Below are 24,114 nucleotides of genomic sequence, written 5' to 3'. Positions count from 1 at the left end.
TACAGGGTTTTCTTGTTTTTTTCCCCCTACATTAAGTGCAAATGGCATTAAAAAAGGAAATTACTTTTATTACAAATATTAACCAAAAAGGGATGTTGAAAACTGTAAGTTAATATAATATATATATATATATATATATATATATATATATATATATATATATATATATATTGTAGATTTTTACAGTACTATTCAATTGGTTAATGGTCTTGAATGTTAAAATTACATTGAATTTTACGCAAAAATACAAAAAATAGATACATCATATTGCTCAATTTTAAAAAAAATACAGTAAAACCTTAAACTGAATGAAAAAAAATGTTGAAAGAAGTTGTTAAAAAAGGTTAAAACATATTAAAGTAAAAAAAAAAAACATATTATTCAACAGGTATATTTTTATTACAATTTTTTTTTGTTTATTATCTATATTAAAATAGTTGCTTACTGTTCTTTGATAGTAAGTGTGACTTTTTTGTTTTTACAATGTTTTTTAAAAAATGTTGTTGTTTTTTACAGTGTAGACTATTCTATTCTGGTGTGAGTTGCAGAGTGTTTAAGGCCATAAAGATGCCTGCTTTTTATCATATGTTATGAAACTCGATGGCACCTCACCTTGAGCTGCTCAAAGCGCCAAAAAACGTAATTTGAAAAACTCAACACCAATGTCTCTTTCCAGAAACCCTGACCTGCTGACCCAAGATAATCCACAGCCTTTATTGTGAGCAGTTTCATGTGGGAACTGTACTAGAAAGAAAAGTGTTCCCACATGAAACTGCTCACAATAAGATCTGTGGATTATCTTGTTGGTGTTTGGAGATCCACAAGCAACTGCCATCTAGATTACAGAGAAAGCTACTGCAGATAGTGTCAATATTTGGCAAGTCACACCAAAACAATCTAGATTAACTAGATTTATTTATTATTAGTACTACAGAAAATATTTATTTTAGATTTTTGCGGTGTCCCTTTAACAATAATGGTCACTTGATCATTATTGTTAAAGGACCAGAATAATAACTTAGAGTTACAGTCTATATACACTACCACTCAAAAGTTTGGGGTCATTTAGAAATGGCTGATTTTTAAATGAAATATCTATTATATATTGCCAGCAACCATCACTTGTGTGTTCCAGTGGCACATTGTGTTAATCCATGTTTATGGTGTTGAAAGGCTCATTGATCATTAAAACACCTGTGCATTATTTTAGCACAGCTGAAAACTGTTTTGTGCTGATTTGAGAAAAGATAGAAAAGTATCCTTCCTTAGGTTGGTTGAGTATCCAATAAAGTTGGAGATTTGTACAGGTTAAAATGATTATTTCTACTCTTGTCAATGTATTTAATATATTTTCGATTCATTTTGTAACTCATTTCATGAATAGAACAGTTAGCTTTCTTGGAAAACAACACAGACATTTTCTGTGTGACCCCAAACTTTTGAGCGATTGTGTGTATATAAATGTTTTGGGGGTGTGATATAATATAGTTTAAATTAATCTGGAAATTTTAAATATAAATAATTGGTTGTCATACTGTGTCCCTGGATAAAATAATTTGGATTCTAGATTATTCTAGATAAGATTCTATTGCTGGGATTTAAAATTGTGTCTATCAACTTAATAAGATGTTAGTATTGATATTGCAACGTTCCAAAATAAGCAATATAATGCCTAAAATATAGACTTTTAAGTAGATAATGACAATGTAAAGTTTCCAGAGCATTAAAGGTAAATATTTCAGATGAAAACACTGCAAGATTCTGATTACTACACAATAAAAGCATACAATGTTTCAGACATTGTGTGACGTGCCCGTCATGTTCCAACTCTCTATAGCTAAACAGAAGTCTGTTGGTGTCACGTGATGTGTGAAAACCTGTTTCTTTTTATTGTTGGCTTCTCATATTTGAATTAATGCACTGGACAGTCATGCTACATGATTATTCTGTTGCTCACAGGAGAAGCAATCTGCCGACCCAAGCTGCTGCTATTTATTATGAACTGCTCAGAAATGGACTGAGCTCTTTTGAATACAAAGTTGATATGCACTTCACTTGGTCAATTTACTCCTCCAGTTAGTTTGTCATTATCTCCTGCCGATGCACAATTATATATTAATGGCTTTGAAAGGCTTGATGCAATTTCTGTGGGTTGTCTTATTTTCCAATGTATTTTTTTTTTCAAATTTATCCCCACTTGCTGAATAATAGTGATGGAAAACATATTGCCGAACCAAGTGAAACAGCCACAAAATGATGTCTTTGATAGGCAACATGAATAAGGTTTGTGTGTGTGGTCGGTGCTGGGCCAGGCCTGCAAACTGCCTGTGGCTGATTTAATATCCTCCTAGCTACATTTTTTATCTGCCTTTTCAGCTTGACATTTAAGCTATCTAAATGGATTTAATAAAGTTACCAGACGGAATTCAATAGATTCAATTCAATACTTGTCAAGAGTTTGCTCATCAGAGGAATTTAAACATGTGGGCACCACTATCTGTCTCCTCCTGAGACGCTCCATTCATTTTTAATGTGTCATTGTCTGACATTAGAGTAAATGTAAAGGTAAAAGACACACAGACAAAGACACTGTTTACTACAGTGTCTCTAAAGTGGTCTAAAATGTCTCTTTAAAAGATGTTGTTGTGAGGTCTTCTAGCTCCTCACACACACCTTTCCCACATTGGATTAGAAGCACTTCTGTTCCAAGCAACGTCTGTGTGAAAAGTGAATCATCGTCCATGTGTCATGTGGACATCGCATTATGCCAGTTTGGTAGCAACTGCCAAACTCTATTTTTTCAATACTATAAATTAGACCTGAAACTGCCTGGAGCCACTGTATAAGTGTGACAGTCACACATGCAAATGCAGGAGACTGTTCTCCCCTCAAAACCGGCCACGTAGGTTTATACAGGCAGCAAAATACAACCCATATTTACGTTTTACCACTGTCCTCCGCCTCCTTCTAGTGGTGGTAATAATAATGAATGCTGAGTTTAAATGCCAGACTCTCACCCAGGAGAACAGGGTGTGTGTCCCATGTGAAAACAAAAGTAAACAATGTGATTTAATCATAACGGAAATTATGTTTTTACGTAACTATGTTACTTTCGGTAGTCACGTCACCCTCTCAATTACTTCACTTCCAGCATTTGCATACATTTATTTACCGTTTATACTGTCTTCTATAAAGCCTAAAGCCTAATCAGTGGTTTTGTAGGTTTTGTAGGTCTGGTTTTTTTTTTCCTAAAAGTGAAACTTTTCTTCATTTAATGTGTGAATCTTCTTTTGTCTTTCCTTTCTGGAAATAAGTAATTAACAGTATCAGCGAGTGGTTGCCAGAATCTCCCCAGCTGTGCCTGGCCGGTGTCTCCTACCACCTGATAGAGCCAAACAAGACTTTGGACTTCCACTGGCAGGCTTTATTGCTGCTTCAATAGAACAATCTTCAAGGATTGGAAAAGCCAGACAAAGACAGGTCTTGTTGAATGGTTCAAATTGATGATGGATATTGCCTCTTTTCATTAAGTAGTAATAATAATCAAGGAAATTTGTTTTAAAGCTTGGTGTAACTTTTTTTTAAGTATATAAAGGAAGGAACCTAACTGGAAGTAAATACTCCTACCTTTTTCTTTTTTCTCTCCCCATTTTGTGAAGGAAGAAATATGCTAACTTACAGTATGTGTTGATACATAGTGCCCCCTTATTATTATTATTTTCTTTATTACTTTTTATTTTTTAAATATTCTTTATTGGTCTCCACTTCCATTCTGCTCATTTTTATTGTACTTTTAGCTAACTATGTGTCCCCAGATTTATTTTATATTTTATTTTATTTTATGCTGTTGCTTATTTTTTCAACTGGTTCTGTATGCCCTTGTGTTTGTTTTGAATGGAAGTGAACATAAATATTTGCCAATGTTATTTTTGTGCAATATGACTGTCTAATAAGGGAGAAGAGAAGAAACAAGCAATTTAAGGAATGACAAATCGATATCTGTAAAGAAGATAAGAACCAAAGGATCTAATCGCAGTAAATTCATTAGTTGCTCGGTAAATGTTTATTTACATGGATTATGATCTGATTGGCACCTAATATAATTATATTATATTTAAACATAACGATGCTACAGGTCCTGGTCATAAGCATGCTTGATAAAGTAGCTGATGCTGCATTAAAATACAATCAATAATACTGCAGAAAGAGATTAATGGCTGCGGATAATAAAAAAGCAGGTACATTTATTATGAAAACCAGGCAAACAACTAAAACCAATCACATATCTATAATTAATCTTGAAACTAAATATCAACCCTAACCCATTTTTTAGCTGACTGTTTAGAAAAAGAAGGGGAAACAAGATTAAGATTTATGCTGTTTCTTATGGTTTTATTGGGCGGAATTTATCCTCAGCAAGTCTATGTCGTTATGGTAAACAAAGTGTGAAAAAGAATACAAACTTTAAGTCTAATAGAGGCTGAATAGAAACATTCATCCAGAGAGACAGCTTCTCTCAGTGATTTTCTGTTCAGTAACAACGGCTGTGCACTGGGCTTCACCAGCAGCTGAACTAGAAACACAAAGGCAATTGTGGAGAAAGTAACCGTGCTCATGTGCGGATAACAAGCCCGAGAGAGGGCTTTTATATTCTGCGAATACAGAGAGGTCATCGCAGCCCTGAGATGTCAACATAATTGGCATCCACAGGTGTTGATTCACTTCAAGAGAGATGTGTCGTGTTGACGTCGTGGAGAAGGGCTGCGGGCCTGTTTGATGGAGGATAACAATTCTGAATGGGGCTTTTCATGGAGGCATTGGCTCTGTTTGAAATGTAATCAGTGAAATTCTAGTGGTTGTTTATATTTGCTTTGAATTTTTGTTATCGCTGCGCTGCGAGAAAACACTCGGCAACAGTGTCATCAGAACTTTGTGAGTGAATGACGGCACTCCAAACCAAAATAATCACTTTTTTTTTTTTTGATTACTGACACTTTCAGGCGTTCAGATCTACACCTTAGGAGAAAATTGCACTGATACACCACCATGCTGTAGATATAGAAAAGTAAAACTAAAAAAGTGCAGATCTTGGCCAGGCGTTAAGAATCTCCAACATGGCATGGCTCCGATCGATCCACTTAGAAAACAAGCATTTAAAAAGTTGCTTGCTTGTGCTCTTGCAGACAGACCCAGATGAAGCTTAAATTCAGGCTTTTTACACATCGGGATCATGTTGTAGTTATTTGGCTGCCTTCTGATCTGTTTATTGCAATTTAATCACAGCAGAATCTGTTTCTTTTGGGTACTTATTTCTGTAGGAGCCACCAACTGGCAGTCATCCAAACACAGGTCCTGGAGAGCTTAGCACACCTCCGGATGAGGTCATTATTCCAGGCGTGACAGTGTTTTCTTTTCCAGTGTATATGGGACTTTCACACTGGAATAAAGCAGCTATAGTCATTATTTTAAACATGGCTGATTATGAAAAGTAAAGGCAGTTTTGTTTACACTGCCGCATTTTGTGCGAGCGATATGAATAAAAAAAATGTGATCCTGCGGTTAAACTCGATGGATCTATGTCAAACTTGTTGGACCACAAAATAAAAAAAACAAGTGTTTCTACAATGCACACATGCTACATGGGCCAAAATGTGGCCTCCAACCGACCAGACAAGACTTGCTTTTAACTTAGCAGATTGCTAGAACAGACTGGTATCCCCTAAAAAAGGTCAAAGTACATATGAAATACGACATACATTTATGTTTTCGACTGTCCTCCACTATCTTGCGGATGTAGAAGTAATGAGTTTAAATGGCAGATATCACACTCAGGGCAGGAGGGAGGGGAGGTGGAGGTGAAGAACAAATGGACTTTCACTCAGGAGAACAGGATCAGTGTCCCGTGTGAAAACAAAAGTAAATTACTTTTTACGTAACTTCTGTTTTTTTACGCAAGTTCCATTTTTTTACTTCTGTGGCTTACGTCACCCTCTTAACTACTTAACTACTTAACTTCCGGCATTTATGTACATTTATTTACTGTTTAAACTGCCTTTTATAACGTCTAACCAGAACGTTTTTTTGCCCTTAACCTATGTCAGTGGTTTTGTAACCTAAATTCACTGAGACTGCAGCGTTTCTTACAACAGCAAACCTTACATGTAGGTAAAATGACGTTACACTGTAAAACATTTTTGTAGAAATTACAGTAAAACACTGTAAAATTGCATCAGGAATGGGGCGTAAAATTAAAAATTGTGTATAACCGTAGTAGGCACTTTTAATTACCGTAAATCAAGGAAGAGCACAATTTTTACTTTTACTGTCATGAACTGTAGGAAACGCACAGTTTTGCTATAAAAATATAACATTTTCATGTAAAGTTAATGGAGATTTGCCATGATGTGTGAATGAATCACACAATTACCTTAAAAATAACGAGAATATTCGGTCTAAATTAGTTTTTGCTGATATTTAAATTTACAGTAGAAAACCCCTCACTGTATTTTATTACGGTGAAGTTCTGGCAACCACAGCTGCCGGTAATTTACCGTAAATTGAACAATTATTTTTTTACAGTGTAGTGCTATTTTTTAGAACATATTTGGTATTGCCAAACGGTCTATTCTGTCGTTTAGGTTTGAGATCTTGTAAGCCAGAAACTCCTTTGCTATGTAACTGAAGTAGTCGTAAATCATTTGTAAACCCCTTCCAGGCGGAGGAGTGAGGAGACAGCAGTAGTATGAGAGATAGCTACAGACATACACGTACGCACACATGCCACCAAACGCATGATCCCCTCCAGGCTTACTCTAGTGGAGATAACCAACATGTTCATGTAAAAACATAGAGGATGTTCTATTAAGCCACGACAACTTAACTAGGTTTATAATTGGTTTTTCCTTTTTTTTTTTTTAAATAGAAGCAGACTGGTTTATACTGTTCAATGTTGTTAACAGTAAATTAGGTTCTCTTGTGAGGATCACATAATGATGCTTCTATAGAAAAATATAAAGAAAATCCTAATGCACCACTAAACAAGCAAGAAAGTGAATAAATACACTAATAACACTGATAGTCTTTCATTAAAAATATGTCTTTATCTGATATGGTTACTTCACACCTTGGTGCATTCCATTTCTGTCTTCGGCATGTCTGAAAGCAATGAAGTACAAAATAATAGTCAAGGTTCTCTGCCACTGAAATACTGGTTGATAAAAAAAAAAACAAAGTAGTGTTTCTTTTCATTGCTACACTCACTCTCACTCACTATCTTTGAATTTCATCAAAGAAAGCTGCAATTCAATTTGTGTGCTTTACATTCAAGGTTACCGAAGTGTTTCTGCAATCACCACGTCCAGCAGCAACACATCAAGAGACACATCTGTTTCATTCTTCTGTAGCTTTTCACCTATCAGAGCTTTCTGTGTTGAAAAAGCAGTGTCATTGTTCGCTCCAATTTGGCTCACAGAAGGTTGCACTTTTTTTCCCCTTCTTTTCCACACAGCACAGCTGGAGGCATCAAACATCAAATTCAGGTCAGGCAGCCAGGCAGTCATCTTACATTGTGTGTGTTTGTGTGAGTGTGTGTGTGTGTGTGTCAAAGACTTTGTTTATGACATTAATTGTTACATCAGCAAAGTGCCTTGGATAGTTCAGGTGCTAAAACTGCATGTTCAGAAAGTGTATACAAGTCATATTCAGATCTCCAATTAGGTGCAGTAATATGTTGGTGTTAATGTTGCCTTACACATTCTAACATCCTTTTACTTTGGGTAACATATACAGTACAGGCCAAAAGTTTGGACACACACCTTCTCATTCAATGCGTTTTTCTTTATTTTCATGACTATTTACATTGTAGATTCTCACTGAAGGCATCAAAACTATGAATGAACACATATGGAATTATGTACTTAACAAAAAAGTGTGAAATAACTGAAAACATGTCTTGTATTTTAGATTCCTCAAGTAACCACCCTTTGCTTACTAGAATATAAGACATGTTTTCAGTTATTTCACACTTTTTTGTTAAGTACATAATTCAACATGTGTTCATTAATAGTTTTGATGAATCTACAATGTAAATAGTCATGAAAATAAAGGAAACGCATTGAATGAGAAGGTGTGTCCAAACTTTTGGCCTGTACTGTACATGGTCACATATTGCTGCATACTGGAAGCTAAAATAAACATGTTTATGTTAAAAAAATGATTGATTTGAACCTATGTGTTGGGCGCATGACATCATGTAGTCTTATGATCTGCCCTTGTTGCAGTTCTGGTTGCAAAATTCCATGAAATTTGGAAATTTTCCATGGAAATTAACGGAAATTTATGAGAATAAACTGGCAAAATAACCAGATTTCAAGTTGAATGGGTCTTTTTTGGAGGGAGAGGGGCTCTTTTCATTTTACATTTTGAATGGGATGATGGGACTTTTTTGCGATTTTTTATTTTTTTGGGGGAGGGGAATTGTTATTTTACTCAATTTCTGAATGGGTGGGGTTGGGGGGAACTTTGTTGTTCAATAAAATAATTAAAACTTGATAAAATGATTCTTAAAAATAAATATGTCAAAAGGTTTATATTTATGTTTAGATATGATACAGTTAGTTTAAATTACCCCCAATTTCCACTTATTTCCCATAAATTCCCATACATTTTCATCAGTTTCCATAATTCCCATGGCATATTTCCAAAATTCACCAGCTTAACCTCCCATTGAAAGTTTCTGGAACATTTTCCTGCACATTTTCCACCCCTTTTCTAACCCTAGTTGCAGCATACAAAAACATTTAGCTATAAGTGATTCCTTTTGATATTCATGAAATTTTAACAGTCTCAAATTCACCTACTTTCAAGAAGCGTGGAAAATAAAAACAGGTGTAAACAGTCAAAACTCTGATAAATTTGTTCTTTATACATAAGTTAATTAAGTTCTGCCCCGTGGCTACACCTGCCAAGCTTTTGCATCCAGAATGTCAAACATAATTTCAACAATGTTAGAAATATTCCGAAAGAAATAGTAAAAAAAAAAAAAAAAAAAACCTGAAATAATGATTCTAAAATACCAATGAGATAAATGGATACAAAATACTCTAACTCACAGCAGCTGGACTCCACACAACTTTTCCTCATTAATCAAACTACAAACATCATGAAAAAAAGTAAAAATTGTTCAGGCTTCAACATGATATGATGACTAGAAAACGTTGTTCTGTCTTATGATGCCAATCTAAGCAGAATTAACACTAACAACGACAATTATTGTGACTGCTGAAGTCAGTCAAACAATGCCAGTAACCTTTCTGTTGTATGCCTACCCCTGATAATGACACACTAAATAAATGTAACACCCACCCTTGAATATGAATGCACTGTGTGCCTTTATTAACAAATGCTGATTGCTTTTGCCGTCCAATCAGAAAGCTCATTTTTGTTTAATGGATCTCATTTCTTTCTTCATGAATGTTTGACTGAAACAAAGCCACGTCGTCACTTTCAGTCGGGATATCGAAAGAGATGAAAAACTTGATTCAAATAAATGTAAGAAAACCTTCAAGACACTTTACATTTTTTGTTACATCTGAAGAAACTCTGGCTGCATATAAATTGATACTTAAAGGTGAGGTGAAAAGGGAGGCATGAGACTATATCCTGGAGCTGCGTTTGAAACTGTAATGGAAAACATAAACATGCAGGTATTATTTATAATGTCAGGTAGGCACACCAAGTACCCCGAAGGCTACTGTAGACAGGGGGAATACACACGCTCACACACAGCCGGCGACACACACACACACATACACACACTTACATGTAATTTAACACCAGTTTGAAAATGTTTAAATCAAAAGTTCCTTTTTCTCTCATTTCCTTTTCACTGTACGCTCAAATTAACCTTGACTGTCCTCTCAGACGCTGTCACAGTTCCACTCTAGTCTGTATCCTCCTTCATATCACATCCAAGGTTATTAGTACATTTTCTTTACCTTTCTCTGAGCTAAACCCTCGCCAGCTGTGAAGTGAGATAAGGGTTTAAAAATAACCCGCTCATTTGGGGTGTAGAGCATGCCGTGTCATTCAAGGTTCTCCTTTATGCCCTGATACAAACATCTTGAGATAGCATGTTGGGAACTGTATTAGATAGCATCACGCCTTATGTCTTCCTTCCTTTTCTTTTTAATTTGACGTCCTTCTCCTTTTCACTGGTTGCCTTTTTTTCCTTTTCCTCTGTTTCTTCTCATTTCCTCCCGAGATATTTTTATATCATATATCATGCTGTTCTTCTACGCACTTGTTCTTCTTGACTTTCTCTTTAATCTACAGTTCATATTATCTCCCTTCACATCTCCTCACTTTGTCGACTTAAGCGTTTCTCATTCAATCACACAAACGCACCCACACACTCATCTGAGTGTTGGTGCCTCTGCACCAAGGCCACTCTGCTCACAGCCCCTACTCACTTTACTCTCTCTCTCTCTAAGGGTGAGATAAAACACATGACTTATAAAGAAAAAAAATGCCATGGACAACTTCAGAAATCTGTAAAACAAGCAACAAAACAGCTTTTACGTTTGTAACCAAAGGAGAAAAACTTCCAAGAAGCATGTTTAAGAAGGTGCTAAATGTGTCAATTTGTGGTTTCCTTCAAAAATACAATTTCCTTGTCACAAAAAGTTGGCAGCCCAAACACACACCACAGCAGCCACGTATCTGTGTTTGATGTGGAAAGCAAATAGAAAGATCAAAGTCGGTAAAAGCTCTTGATTACAGCAGAAATAATTCTGCAAGTAAGCTGACATGAAACAAAATCCAACATAGTTGCAGAAAATATTGAAGGCTGTTCTCCTTCTCGCCATTAGATTTGTTTATACGACAGGTTCACAGTTAAAGGAAAACAAAGTGGTCCGCAGTGCTGGAATGTACCGTAAGTACTCAAGTTTTTGTTCTTTCATGCTACTTCTACGCCACAACATCTCAGAGGGAAATGCTATATTTTCTACTCCAATACATTTAATCTAGTTGCAAATGTATGTACACAAAATACGTGTATGTATAGTTAAGGGTTCGTGCTTCAGAAACATGAAGATTTGCTGATTATTAAGAATTGTGAGGTTTAGACTGACGGTTGGACAAAACAAAGCATTGTCAAGGTTTCACACATTTCGGGCAGAATCAATCAATTAATCGACAAAATAATCACCAGATTAATCTATAATGAAAATAATCATTATTTGCATTCCTGTATTTAAAGTTAAAATTAGCTCCACCTCAGTAAAAGCCAGCTTTACATATTTGCACCAGTAATATTAATATAATTATATAATGTATACTTTTATACAGTGGTAGAAAAACTATTCAGATCTCTTAATTCAGTAAAAGTACTAATACCACACTGTGAAATGACTTCACTACAAGTAAAAGTCCTGTATTCAAAACTTACTGAGATAAAAGTACAATAGTATCAGCATAAAAAAATACTTAAAGTATCAAAAGTAAAAGTACTCTATATATACTCTATATATATATATATATATATATATATATATATATATATATATTCTAAATATATAATTATTGATGCATTTATATAAACAGTGTTTGCATTTTCTCAAGGTAGGGCTCATTTTAACTACTAAATATACTGCAATGTGCTTAAATAAATAAAAATGTTTAATCACTTTTAATTTATCATGATTTTTATGTTAAATCTCAACCTGAAAAGTAACTAAAGCCGACAACTAAATGTAGTGGAGTAAAAAGTACAATATTTGCCTCAAAATGTAGTGGAGTAAAGGTATAAAGTTACATAGAATAGAAATACTCAAGTAAAGTACAAGTACCTCAAAATTGTACTTAAATACAGTACTTGACTAAATGTACTTCATAACATTCCACCACTGCTTTTATATAATAGTATAACAGTCACAGGGGACATTTTCACCATGGAGTACTTTTATTTTTAAGTAAATTCTACTGATTATACTTGCATGATGTAGTAATATTTCAAGCAACGAATTTTACAGAAATGTTTTATACCTATTTGAGTATTAAATACCGTAAAGGATCTGAATACTTCCTCCACCACTGATGCTTTTTTGGGGTAAAAAAGAAAGAAAAGGTTTTATTATAACAGTGCACAGGTCGTGTGTTTACTGCTCTATTCAGACCATGTGAAGGTATATATTTGCACATACCACACTGGTTAAAGATTCTGGTGTTTACTGTACAATCTGCAGAGTGTTCAGTGTTTTCTATCCCCAGTCAAGTATGAAAAACAATCATTATACCTTACTGGCAAAAGGAGAGTCCTAAACAATTAGGGCTAGAAAGAGAAAAAGAGATGAAAGGGAAGAGATGAAAGAAAAAAAATTGGAGTCCAGTGACAGCCGAAAACGAGAGTGAACAGTTCGGCCTTTTCAAGCTGGATCGCTGTGAAGATGGATCAAGGATTGTTCAGTGATGCAGGAACTGCTTGTTTTCAGATGAATGAGGAAATAAAAGAATTCACTAAATGAATTAAAAACTTCACAAGTCATTGCAGTGATGGTGTGAAACATCAACTGTTTCAGAGGATGAGGAAAAGAGCCACTGGGAAATCAGTTAAGTTAAGTTGCAATTTAATTATTGGGATTTCTATAAATGCCACAGTAGTTTCAAAGCTGCACTAATAAATATTTTTATATGACTATGTATAATGTTGAAGGTGTCCATTATACTGACAAACAACAAATTATCATTGGGGTCTACAGTTCCTGCAGTTCAAGGAAACATTTAAGCATCTTCAGCGCATCGTTTTAGTTTTGCAGCACCAAACTTTACTGATCTGCTTCAGTCTCTCCGGTCTCATCCGCATTATTTCCAGGCTTAGCAGGCAGCAAAAAACATCTCTGATTAATCCACCATATGTTACACAAACACAGGACTTTTCACCCAGCAGTTCGTGTCTCCAATGAAACGGGAACTATTGACAGTTTGTTATCTTTGTAATTTAAGTTCTCTGCAAAGCTATGTCAAGTTTGTAAAGTGAAAAAAAAGACATTTTTACTGAACAAAACGTCCAAATAAACTGTCATTAAGTGAAAATGCAGTGTGAATTGGTCAAAGTTATGAGACCAAACTGCTGAACGTTCTTTTTTGACACGTTGCCATGGATACGCATTGTTCTGCTTCTCTTCTGATGACGGCTCGCCTTGTTAGTGACCTGTCAATCCAAGGTAGCCACGCCTAATCTTCTATTTTCGCCTAATCTTCTATTTTCTTCTAAATGTGGCCATTATTTGAACTATTAACATCAAATTGTCTAGCGATTGAGACTATAGTGTTGTCCTAAAAAAAATTCTGAGGTAATAAATCAAGAGAGAAGTTTTCTCATTTTGCATTGAAATTAATGGGCAGAAATGTTTTTGCAGCCACACTTAGCGCCCCCTGCTGGAATTTCCGGTAGAATGCAGCTTAAGGCACTTCCTGGTTTGCCTCCCTGCTCAGACATGGAGGTTGCCGCCTGACTGGGCTGCACAGTAAATGATATGCAAATCACAACCTCCCTGTCCCTCCCCTCAAGCCCCTCCTCTACCCGCCAAAAGAGTGACAGAAAGTTGAAATTGAAAACCAGTGACATTGTAAAAATCCTGACATCATAATTGAAAAATCATTGAAAAAAGACAGAGATCAACAAAAAATGTAAAGATTAAAATTGAAAAACCAATCACAATGCACTAAAATATCCAAAATGAAATAACAACATGATTGTGAGATTGTAATATTTTAATGTTTGTGTTGTGACTGTCTGAGAAGTGAGTGACTGTCAATGGAAACTATTTGGAAAAGGGCAGACACTTTGAGAAATACCTGGCAGGTAATGAACCATCTGTCGATCATTGTCACGCACACTCAGCCTTCAGTGCTGTGAGTACAATGACAACAATCTTTCTGATTTTAATGAATAACTACTTTTCAATAAAAAAACACTACTGTATGTACAATTGGAGCATCTACTCCACACTGCCCTATAGTGAACTGTATTGAAACGTGAGTTGAGTGTATCGTAACCTCCCCATTGAGCGCAGGCTACATGGGTAGAAAGCTTTGCTCACCAGTGAGAGAGAGAGAGAGAGAGAAATACTAAGAAAGAACAGAGGTCGTTAAGCTTTTCAGACACCACTATCCGTTGCAAGTTTAATTCTTTTTAAATGACTTTAGGTGTTAAATGAACCCGTGTTGGAGCTAAATTAAATTCCACAGCTATCATTAGAAAGGTTTCTATTAAAGAGCCTTGTGTTGGGAAATTGGCTCCAAGAGCATCTTGGCCCGATAAAGGCAGGAATATTTCTAATTTCCTACCAGCTGCACTCGTTTTGACCCCAGGGGTTCAGCAAGGCAACAAAATAGCCCATTAATTCTATCTGAAAGCAGGCTGCGATAGAAAAACACCACAATATGCAACCTCTGATGATTTGTGTGAGGGAGCATTCCCACTTACAAACTATGCAGCTCGACATCCCAGTTCTGCGTCAGCGTGGAGCAAAGATCCTGAATTATTAACAAAACAATGTATGTCATTCCAGAATTAATTGGCCATCAGAACTCCACACTTCTTCTTCTTATTATTATCTTGAACACAACACACAAATACAAGGATCCTATTCACATATCAAGCAAATCAAAAGGCAAAAACACACCAACCCACTTTTTCACACACACCTAGATAGCACATCTTAATAAAAAAAAAAGACAAAGGATACTTTAGATATTACATGTGTGCTTTAACGACTAAAATACTCACACAGACTTAACTTCCAACATGAGATGCTTTGTTCTACCCAGTGTTGATTAAACCCTTTACACAGACCAGGTGCCGAGCTAAGAAAGCATTTAAGAATGCCTTTCATCCAACCAAGGCCTGAGATTAGGTCCTTTGTTGTCACCACAGTCACCACTGCAGACTTTCTTATTGTAGTTTCACAGTGGCACAGATATCAGTGGATAGTGGAGATCAGGGGTCAAGTCTAACAATTAACCTTATTTACTAAAATATTAATGGGGAACACGAACTTCAAATCAAAGAACAAACAAACAGCTTATCGGTTCTTGAAAGATGCCAGTTTCCAAAAGTTCAAACTAAACAGCAACGATACTGATGCACACGATTTGAAAAAAAGTCTGCGTGTCAACACATTTGAATACATTCAAGCAAGTGTTGAAATAGTTTGTCTATCGCAGGAGTGAAATTGTTCTGAAACAGAGGCCAAAAACCACGACACAAATGTCAAAAAATCTTTTCTGTCTTTCATGTCGCTGGTTCATGAATGCAGCTTTTTGTGCTCCCAAGACATGGCTGCCAGATATATACTCCGAACGCAATCACAACCTTCGCTTTCAGACATTACAGGCAGACAGAGACCTTGTGAGAAGGGTTAGGAAAGAAGGAAAACAGTTTGTGATGCTTGCTTTATTTTGTTTTTGATTTTTTCTTTGCTCAATCTTAAAAATAGCACACACATCTTTACACATACATTTACGGTTGCAGTTCCGCTAAATTTAGTCTACAAAACCACTGATCTAGATTTTGGGAAAACCCTTCTTGGTAAGGATAGTCAATTAATGTACGTAAATGGCAGAAATGAAGTAGTTACAAGGACGAAGTGACTACCGGAAGTACAAAAACGTGAGGCAGGGAAGTTAAGTCATGTTTCAAACATATCGTTTACTTTTTCACATGGGACACAAATCCCTTTCTCCTCGGTGAAAGTTAGGGGTTTGTTCATCCTACCTGCCCCAAGTGTGAGTTCTGTGCTTCATACACCTCCTTGTCTCGATTCATAATCAATACTGCCACGAGAGGATGGTAGAGGACAGTCTCAAACGTAAATATGGCTCACTTTTTGCTGCCTGCATAAACAATCTATCGGGTTGTTTTGGAGGGAGACCAGTCTGTTCTGAATAGAGCCCGACTATGAAGCAAATGTAACATTCTCTCGCTGTACTAAACCTTACAACTGCAATCACACGATGCTGGATATCAACTTGATTTGACAGTTTCTCAGATGTAAAGTTTTGTTGCATTTTCTGTTTCATATAGTTGTAAACTAAATATGTTTTGATTTTGGATTATTATTTTTATTAAATGGTTAATACTGCAAAACACACGTGGACAGGTTTCTGTCAACAGGTCTTCCAAATAAATGACAGCTCTTTGTAACTACCTCAAGAATGACACAATGTTTTTTGAAGTGACACCTCCATCAGCAGGACATCATCACATGTCAGTCCCTCCAAAAACTCAAACTAATTTATATGACAACATCGTATTACTTTCTCCAACGGACAAGAGTCAAAATTACAAAGGCCGCTTGTCTTTTGAACATAAAACACATCAGTTTTGGGCTTTTATGTTTAAATAATTGATGCTGTTGTTTTTCTCTTCTGTTGACGTGGTAAAGAGACAAGATGCAAATTACACAATTTACATCATCGGCCCTTGTGGCTGCACAGACATGCAAAGGATCACTTGGGGTTAATGGATTTATTGTAAACCCGCTGGCTGCAGCATGTGCATACAGTGTGCGTATGTATGACTGTGAGGTTGATGAATGTGCATGCTGCAACAAAACTGAAGCAACAGTGAAAGAAAGAAAGTTTTGTTTGGCCTTTCTCAGCCACATCGATCTCAATTTGACCAACCCTGCACCACAGAGGTCTTGTGAACCCAAAGCACGACTCATCTGACCTCCCTCTTCCTGCCTTTGGCCCCTAGGCCCAGTCCACGTCGTCTAATAGAGATGTTGAGCAGAGAACACAGAGGGGAGCGAGCTAAAAGTCTCTCTGAAGAAAGAAGCAGATTATATATAGCCACTGATTAAGGCAGAGATGGGAACATGACCTACATGCATAACAACATTTTCTCTCACTTTCTGCTACAGAACAAGCCTCCGTCCAGGACCAGGACTCTACAACTGGGAGAATCACTCTAATTATAACACCAGAGTCAGATTTCAATGCACACCTCATTAATATTTCTCTCATTATTGGGTTAATAATGTTTTCAGAGGCGTGGGAGACTTGGGAGAGCCGGTGGCGTGCCAGCAAACCTTCGCTTCCAGTGCACCTGTCAAGCAGGTAAAAAACGACCGCTCTCATCCATTGTGCCTGGATCAGATTATAGTTAAAACAGATAACTCCCTTTCACACACAGAGCCTGTTCTCAAAATAGCTGTTCCCCTGGGAGATTCAAGGGGGATGAGGGGAGGAAGGGGGGAGAGCAAGAAAGATAGGGAGAGAAACAGAGCGGGAGAGAGGGCTTTCTCCTTCCTCATCAATCTTTTGGATCCTGTCCCACTGATGCCAATGGCCGCGTATCCGGCCGGCTCCAGCAGCGGCGAGCAGCGGCAGGCAGCCGCGGGGAGCGCACCTTGCTGAGATTCAATCCAGATCCTTTTATCAGCCACCTGAGGTTGATTTAACACCCCTGTTCCTGGACAGTGAAAGTGGCTGATTATACAGCCAGTCAGTCCCTTTGCCCCCCTCATCATCTCCCTCAGCTCCAGCCCATTACACAGAACTGCTGCGCTGCGCTGTCTGGGCTCATGCAGACACAGGGAGGACGCAGAGAAGCAGGTCATGAAGGCAAGACAAGATCAAAAGCAATAACTGTGTACGTGTGTGTGTGAATGAATCAGCATATGAATGTGCGCGCGTGCTCTTTGGGAATATATAATCATCTGATCAAAATGTTGACAGGCTTAACCGTCAGCTGTCAGAAGTTTCCACATTGTTCCAAAATGTCAAGTGTGTTTATAGTTTTTTTATGTCTTACTGGCATAAAAAAATATCCGTGTTCAGGCCTATAAATTGTTCAGCCGGAGTTATTAATGGGTTTGTTTGTTTGTGAATGTGTGTGCTTCTGCCAGAGGCCACATTTGGACACAGATTATGGACTACACACGCATTCAGTGGGGACGGCATGTCTAACTGTCTTGCTGAGGAGTTTGAGGTGAGCAGCCTGTTGCCTGTAACTCTTCCTCCAACAGCTCTTTCTTCTCGTTCCATTACTCCCTGCTAAATTTAAACCCGATCCTCAAAAAAGTATTTCTTGTTTTTTTATGCATTTTTGATAACTGGCCGTGGGTCAAATACATTACATTTCCTGTGACTGCTTCACAATAAAAGTCAGCTCCCGTTTTGCAAGCTGAATGCAGAACAGAGTTGGGTCGATATCAGGTTTCGTCGGTCTTGTCCGCTTTACGAGCTTTAACTGGTGTGATTTATTGCAAACTAACTGAAGTGGAAATTGTCATCAAGACATCTTCTGGCAAATTAAAAAGTAGCCAACATCAGCAGCCTGTGCTGACAGCAACACAGGACTAAATTCAACATGTTTTGCTGACAGTATTTCCCACACATACCACTTATCTGGTGACAACGTTTCTTTTATTTTTTTCAGTATGCAAAAACGATGCCAACTGACAGCAGAGAAACACAGAGAGAGAGATTGACGTGGACATAGAGCAATATTAATATAATAATATGTTCTTTCATAAAACGACTAACTTGTCTGACAGCAGTGAGGAATTTACTGCCAAGCCAAGGTCGCTAAAATGCCAGAGATCAGTAGAGGTGAAAGATGTGCAAAGTGCATGTTGTGTTTGTAAACTAGAAAGCTGTGGAGACATGGGACATGGCAGAGTTGGTCTCAAAGAAAACACACCAATATGGCAACATTTTGGATGTAAATCTGATAGAAGTGGTGAAACTCAGGCTGTATCCCAATGTCAAGGAACGATACAACGTCATCGATATCCGAAGGACTGTCCCAATGTCCAGGATTCTCAGAAGGACAGAGTCCTTCTTTTGCCCAAATTCCAAGGATGCATGTGTGTATCCTCCATGCGCCCTGCTTACCCATAAAGCAATGCGCACACCGGCCTACAGGGAGATTTAAAAGCTGTGAGCAAAGAAACAGCGACGCTGACGCAGCGATATGAATTTAAATATTAAGTACTTTCAGTATACACTGAATATTTGTTATCACATAACTTAGAAAACTTGTGTTCAAACTCAAGCAAAACATATGCACAAACAAATGCCAGAATATTTAGCTAAAAGATAATAAACATTATCTTGATACAATGCCAGTTAAGTTAATTGATGCCGTTTCAGTCGGCTAAAGTTATTAATTGTTATTGATGTGCTATGTGCAAAGTATATATAGCTATGCCATTCAGAAAGTTATACATTTGTTTATTGTGTTAACAGGGACCAACAGTCCGCTATTATCCATTATTGTTGTTTAAAAATAACTGATATTTTACTCTACTCACTATTACATTTAAAAAAAATCTCAAAACACGTCTCCATTGTGAGTTATGCGCCGCTGCTTTTATGAAACTGAACGGCAGCTAAATTCAGCCAGGATCAGTGAAATATTCAGGCTTAATCCACTTTCTGGCTTTTTTTGCTAAATCATGGGGATTCAACTTTAAAGCATCTTCTTCCATTTCCACAAATATGTGGAAGAGTACTGATGCTAAAGCCACATCCATGTCGTTAACTGGTTTTGAAATTGCGGCGCTGAATTTAAGCAGGACTGTCCAACTACGCAATGACGCACACCTGCACACTGAAGGCTGTTCCATCTGCGAGATATCACAGTGAAAGCAAGGACTCTGGCCTCGTCTCTGGAGGACCCGACCCTAAAGAAGGATCCCACTAAGGAAGGATCCCACTAAGGAAGGATCCTTGACTTTGGGATACTTCTTCTTCTTCTTCTTTTCTCTGTATCGTCATAGGCTCCCTCTCCATGCAAAAATAAATACGTCCATTTCAAATGATGTAACCGTCACTGCCCACATACTTCCATGCATCCTTTATGTTATCGTGGATGTTAAGATACATATCCACAATAAACATGGAGCTTGGTCATAATGTTCCTGCTGAGGCGAAAGCAGAGGCAGTTGTCTGTTAGGCTGTTAAATACATTGTGACATGTGGATGGGGAATTTTTTCTCTAATATATCCTCAAAAACTTCATCCATTGTTAGAATTTACTTTATCATGACTTATGGTCGAGTCTCGCCTAAACTATTTGCAAGATTCTGTTCCATTTCATCTGCATCTGTAAGTCTTCAGAAAAGAGGCTCAATCACTATCCGATCACTAGATACAAATTTAATGTTGAGCATAAGTGAGACTTTACGCTCAGGAGCAGTGCGACACCTGGGAGTTGCATTCGGTATATCGGTCCAGTTTGGTGTTTGGCTTAATTTCAAGCTAGTTCAAAAAAATCTGGCACCAGTCGAACCATAAGGTAGACTAAAAATAGTGATTTCATGAAGTATACTTTCCAACAATATGGACATGTAATTACTACTTGCAATGAACTGAACTGTGAGAAGTGTAGGATGTTGTGTTTTTGGGGTCATAAGCTCGAGACAGCCCGACTTAAATAAGTGCATATACTAAATCAGTAGAGTTACCCTTTAAGTAGCCTTTAAGTTTGGTGATGTATTAGTGGGTGTTGGGGTTACAATGATGCATATAAAATGCAAAATGTTTTACAGTATACCAGTGTGTGTGTGTGTGTGTGTGTGTGTTGCCAAATGCTTTGGATTTGCTGAAAAAGAATATTTAAAATGTTGAGCCAAAAACATATTCCAGTATCTTGGGTACATCAATATAACATCTGATGAAAGCTTGGAGCTCTTTGTGAAATGGAAGTAAAAAGTGATTTGGAAATGAACACTGGGATTTGATTTTTTATATACTTTACTATACGTGCTGCAGTGTTCAGATTATTCCCCTGTGGCTCTTTATGTGCATTGACAGATGGGTTACCGGTGACCTCATCACCTGAACATATGTCCCTTCAGCAGGTGAACAAATCGACAGGCGACAGGCAGGAGGGAACGCTGAGCCTCATGAAAAGCGGCTGGCTGTTCACTTGCAGTTGTAATTATGCACAGATTGGCCCCTCTTACATTGCACATTAAAGAGGAGGTCGAGGGCACACACTGTAGTAAGCACCAGTATTTGAATATATTTTATTTTCACCCACTTGCTTTTGTTTTGTTTGCGTGGGTTGAAGCTCCACTTTGCAAAAGACTGTACTTGTACCCATTTTTTTTCTTTTTTAACACATTTATTCTAAGTTTGTGGAGGGGAAGCCAATAATTTTGGTTGTTTTCATCCAACCAGGTTATGGTGCATGGTGCTGCAACCAGCTGGTTTCCTCTTGTTTGGTGCCATTTGCACAAAAATGTGGTTACATCTTATTTTAAAAAGCAGATAATTAACTACATTTTCTTTCCATAAGAGCACAGAAAGTTTCATTGTACATACTTTTATTCTTTTTGATTTTCAAATAAAGGCAGACCTGTATGGCAGTATGGAGAGTAAAATTTGAATAGTAAAGTGATTGCATGAGGAGTGAAAAAGAATGAATAGATAGTTTTTATGATTGTCAATGACTGTCCTTGGTGAGCTATGAGGATCACTATGGTCAGGGCTGTAGATAGACTCTCAGTGCTGCTGCTTATTGTGTGTCGAACATAATGGCTTCACACTCAAACACATTGTTCAGGGTTCAGGATTTACATAATGCTTTCACCTTGGCATTTCTATCCTTTTGTATTTGCGATACAAAAGACCCTCTTATGACACTTGCAACACACGCACAAACACACATATACACAAATACGGTAGCGCAGGTAAGGTCAGGGAGCCCTTTCAGCCCTCGTGCTATAGGGAGACTAATAGAGCTATTCTAGCATCGAGGTGCTTGACTTTTCATTTAGTGTCCATTTCTTTATTTGGGAGAAGACAAAACTGTGGCACACTAAAAGAATAAAAAACTGTTGTAACCTCTGCTTTAATAGAGGCAGAGTGTTGCTGGTCTGCCAGCCAAACACGTCACTCACAACAGGGCGACTAAACATACATAGTTTGAAAAAAGCCCCAAGGTCACATCATTAGGTACCGTATCTGGTCAAGGGTCAAACAAGGTGCAGAATGACAGCCCACACACACGCCTCTCCAGTATCCCTGTTCTCTGAGCAGATTACTCTCAATAACCAACACAGGGGAAAATGGCGAGCTTTCAAAACAACATAAACACATTTTAAAGCAAGCCTGTGGCCCTTTTTGGAGACATATATCTGTAAATTAGGGTCGTACATTATATTCTGTTTCATATTTTTCTGGCGGCGTAGATTCTCATGAATAGTCAAAAGGATAGGGTCAGACTTTTTAAGCCTTTATTAAAGTTAAAATCCTGTTTTGCAATTTAAAACCAATCCGGGAATGGCGAACTCTGCCACAAACAATGAAAAGTACAACATAGAGAGATATAGAATATAAGATGTAAATGTACTGAATGGCTCAAACAAAAACACTGCTTGTTCTTTGTTTTATGAAAGTATGAATTGAATGTCTTGGGGTTTTGGACATAGTATGAAATATGTCTATATGTATAAAATAAAGACATCAAGAGCCAGCTTCAAGTGGCCATTTGAGGAACTGCAATTCTTGGCACTTTCATGCTGTCATCATTTTTTCCGCTCTGGACTTTGCTGCTTGGTTTTCGACAAATAAAAAGCTATGAGAAGACAGCTCTGGGAATGGTGATGGCACTTTTTGTATAATTAAAAAAAAAAAATGTTTTACACCAATTAGTCATAAAACCAGTTAACAGATTTGTCAGAAATGTAGGCTAAATAATCATGAGTTACAGCTGCTGACCTTTACTTGAAAATACATCTATTTAATTATTCTAGCTCAGACTGCTGAAGTCTTATATTAGCTTATCAATTTATTTCTGCATTTATTGGTCCCCTAATAAACGTACATACTGTATATGTGGGTTTTGTGACATTTTTCATGTGAACCCATACTTAAAATGCCTTTCCTGAATGATCATATTAGATATAATGTATCATCAATCATTCATATCCATTACTCACTTCAATTAGTGAAACCACCAGATCTATTTGTGGGTCCTGCCATCTTATTCCAAAAGACAGATTTGCATTTACATATAAAACAATATCTACAAAGAGAGACAGAGAGAATGAGTGATTTTCAGGAACTCATAACTATTCCTTCCACTGTGCCTTCATATAACTTCCTTCAGCCAAACTCCGGGAACACTTTCAAGTTCACCCTGCCATTCATGGCACCGCATCTCAGCGAGCTTGTGTGAAAGATTAAGAGCAGAGGGGAGACATAATAAAGGTGACAAAGGAGATCTCGTGGGACACCTCGCCTCCAGGCTCACAGCAGAGAGATCCGACTTTATAATGCAGTTAAATTAATTCTCACAAGGCATTTTTTACACTCAGTGCCTGGGCCACAAATACGGTTCTTCTGGTGTGGCCCAAATGAGGAGAAAAAGAAAGACAGAAATACAGTAGAACCACCATAATTTTCTCCAAAACCACCGTTCTTGCAAAGATAATAATGAGGTTTGTCAATTAAATGTCAGGAGGGCGGAGTGGTGGAAAAATGATACAGATTTGTTAGTTTATTGGGTAATTATGAATAAGCTGACCAAACAAAACTGTTTCCAAAATCAGTATAATTTAATCATGATTGTTCAGCCCTGCTTTGTGTCTTGGGTCAGGCTGCAGGCTGTGCACCATTTTCTCAAAAGGCTGAAACTGAAAGGGTGAAAAAATAATCTCTAAAGAAAAAAATAATTAAAAAAAAACACTGAATACAGTTTTACATCAATGGAGTCCTTAGTGCACACACAGACATCCTGTAGTGTAGTATCTAGACATCTCAACCACCATCTCCTTATTTGGTGAGCTCTAAGTGAGGCAAGCAAAATGCCACGAGTGTTTGTGCTGGTAGAGAAATGCCACACTTCCCACCATTACTCACACTGGCAGCCTCAAATAAGCTGTAGCGTACTAAAGTATGGGGGCAGGCTGTCTTAATGCTTATTTGAAATTCAAAGTGGTTTTCATAAATTATTCAATTTCTAAAAAAAAAAAAACATTTTCACAGAAATGCATCTGGTGCATCTATTAACATCAGAAACGATTGTTTTAGGTGTGTAACAAGTACAGATACAGTGCAGCACAGTGAGATAAGGGAAACTTAAAGTGTTTA

General features: G+C 37.3%; 1 protein-coding gene across 2 annotated transcripts in view; it reads right to left on the bottom strand.

Annotated features, from left to right (window-relative positions):
• LOC131965453 (potassium voltage-gated channel subfamily D member 3-like) overlaps positions 1-24,114 on the bottom strand; it is a 170,500-nt gene that overhangs the window by 82,240 nt on the left and 64,146 nt on the right. The window lies entirely within an intron of this gene.

This window comes from Centropristis striata, chromosome 3 (genome assembly GCF_030273125.1).
Source record: "Centropristis striata isolate RG_2023a ecotype Rhode Island chromosome 3, C.striata_1.0, whole genome shotgun sequence".
Lineage (NCBI taxonomy): Eukaryota > Metazoa > Chordata > Actinopteri > Perciformes > Serranidae > Centropristis > Centropristis striata.
Note: the sequence above shows the minus strand (reverse complement) of the source record. Positions and strands in the feature narration are given on the sequence as shown.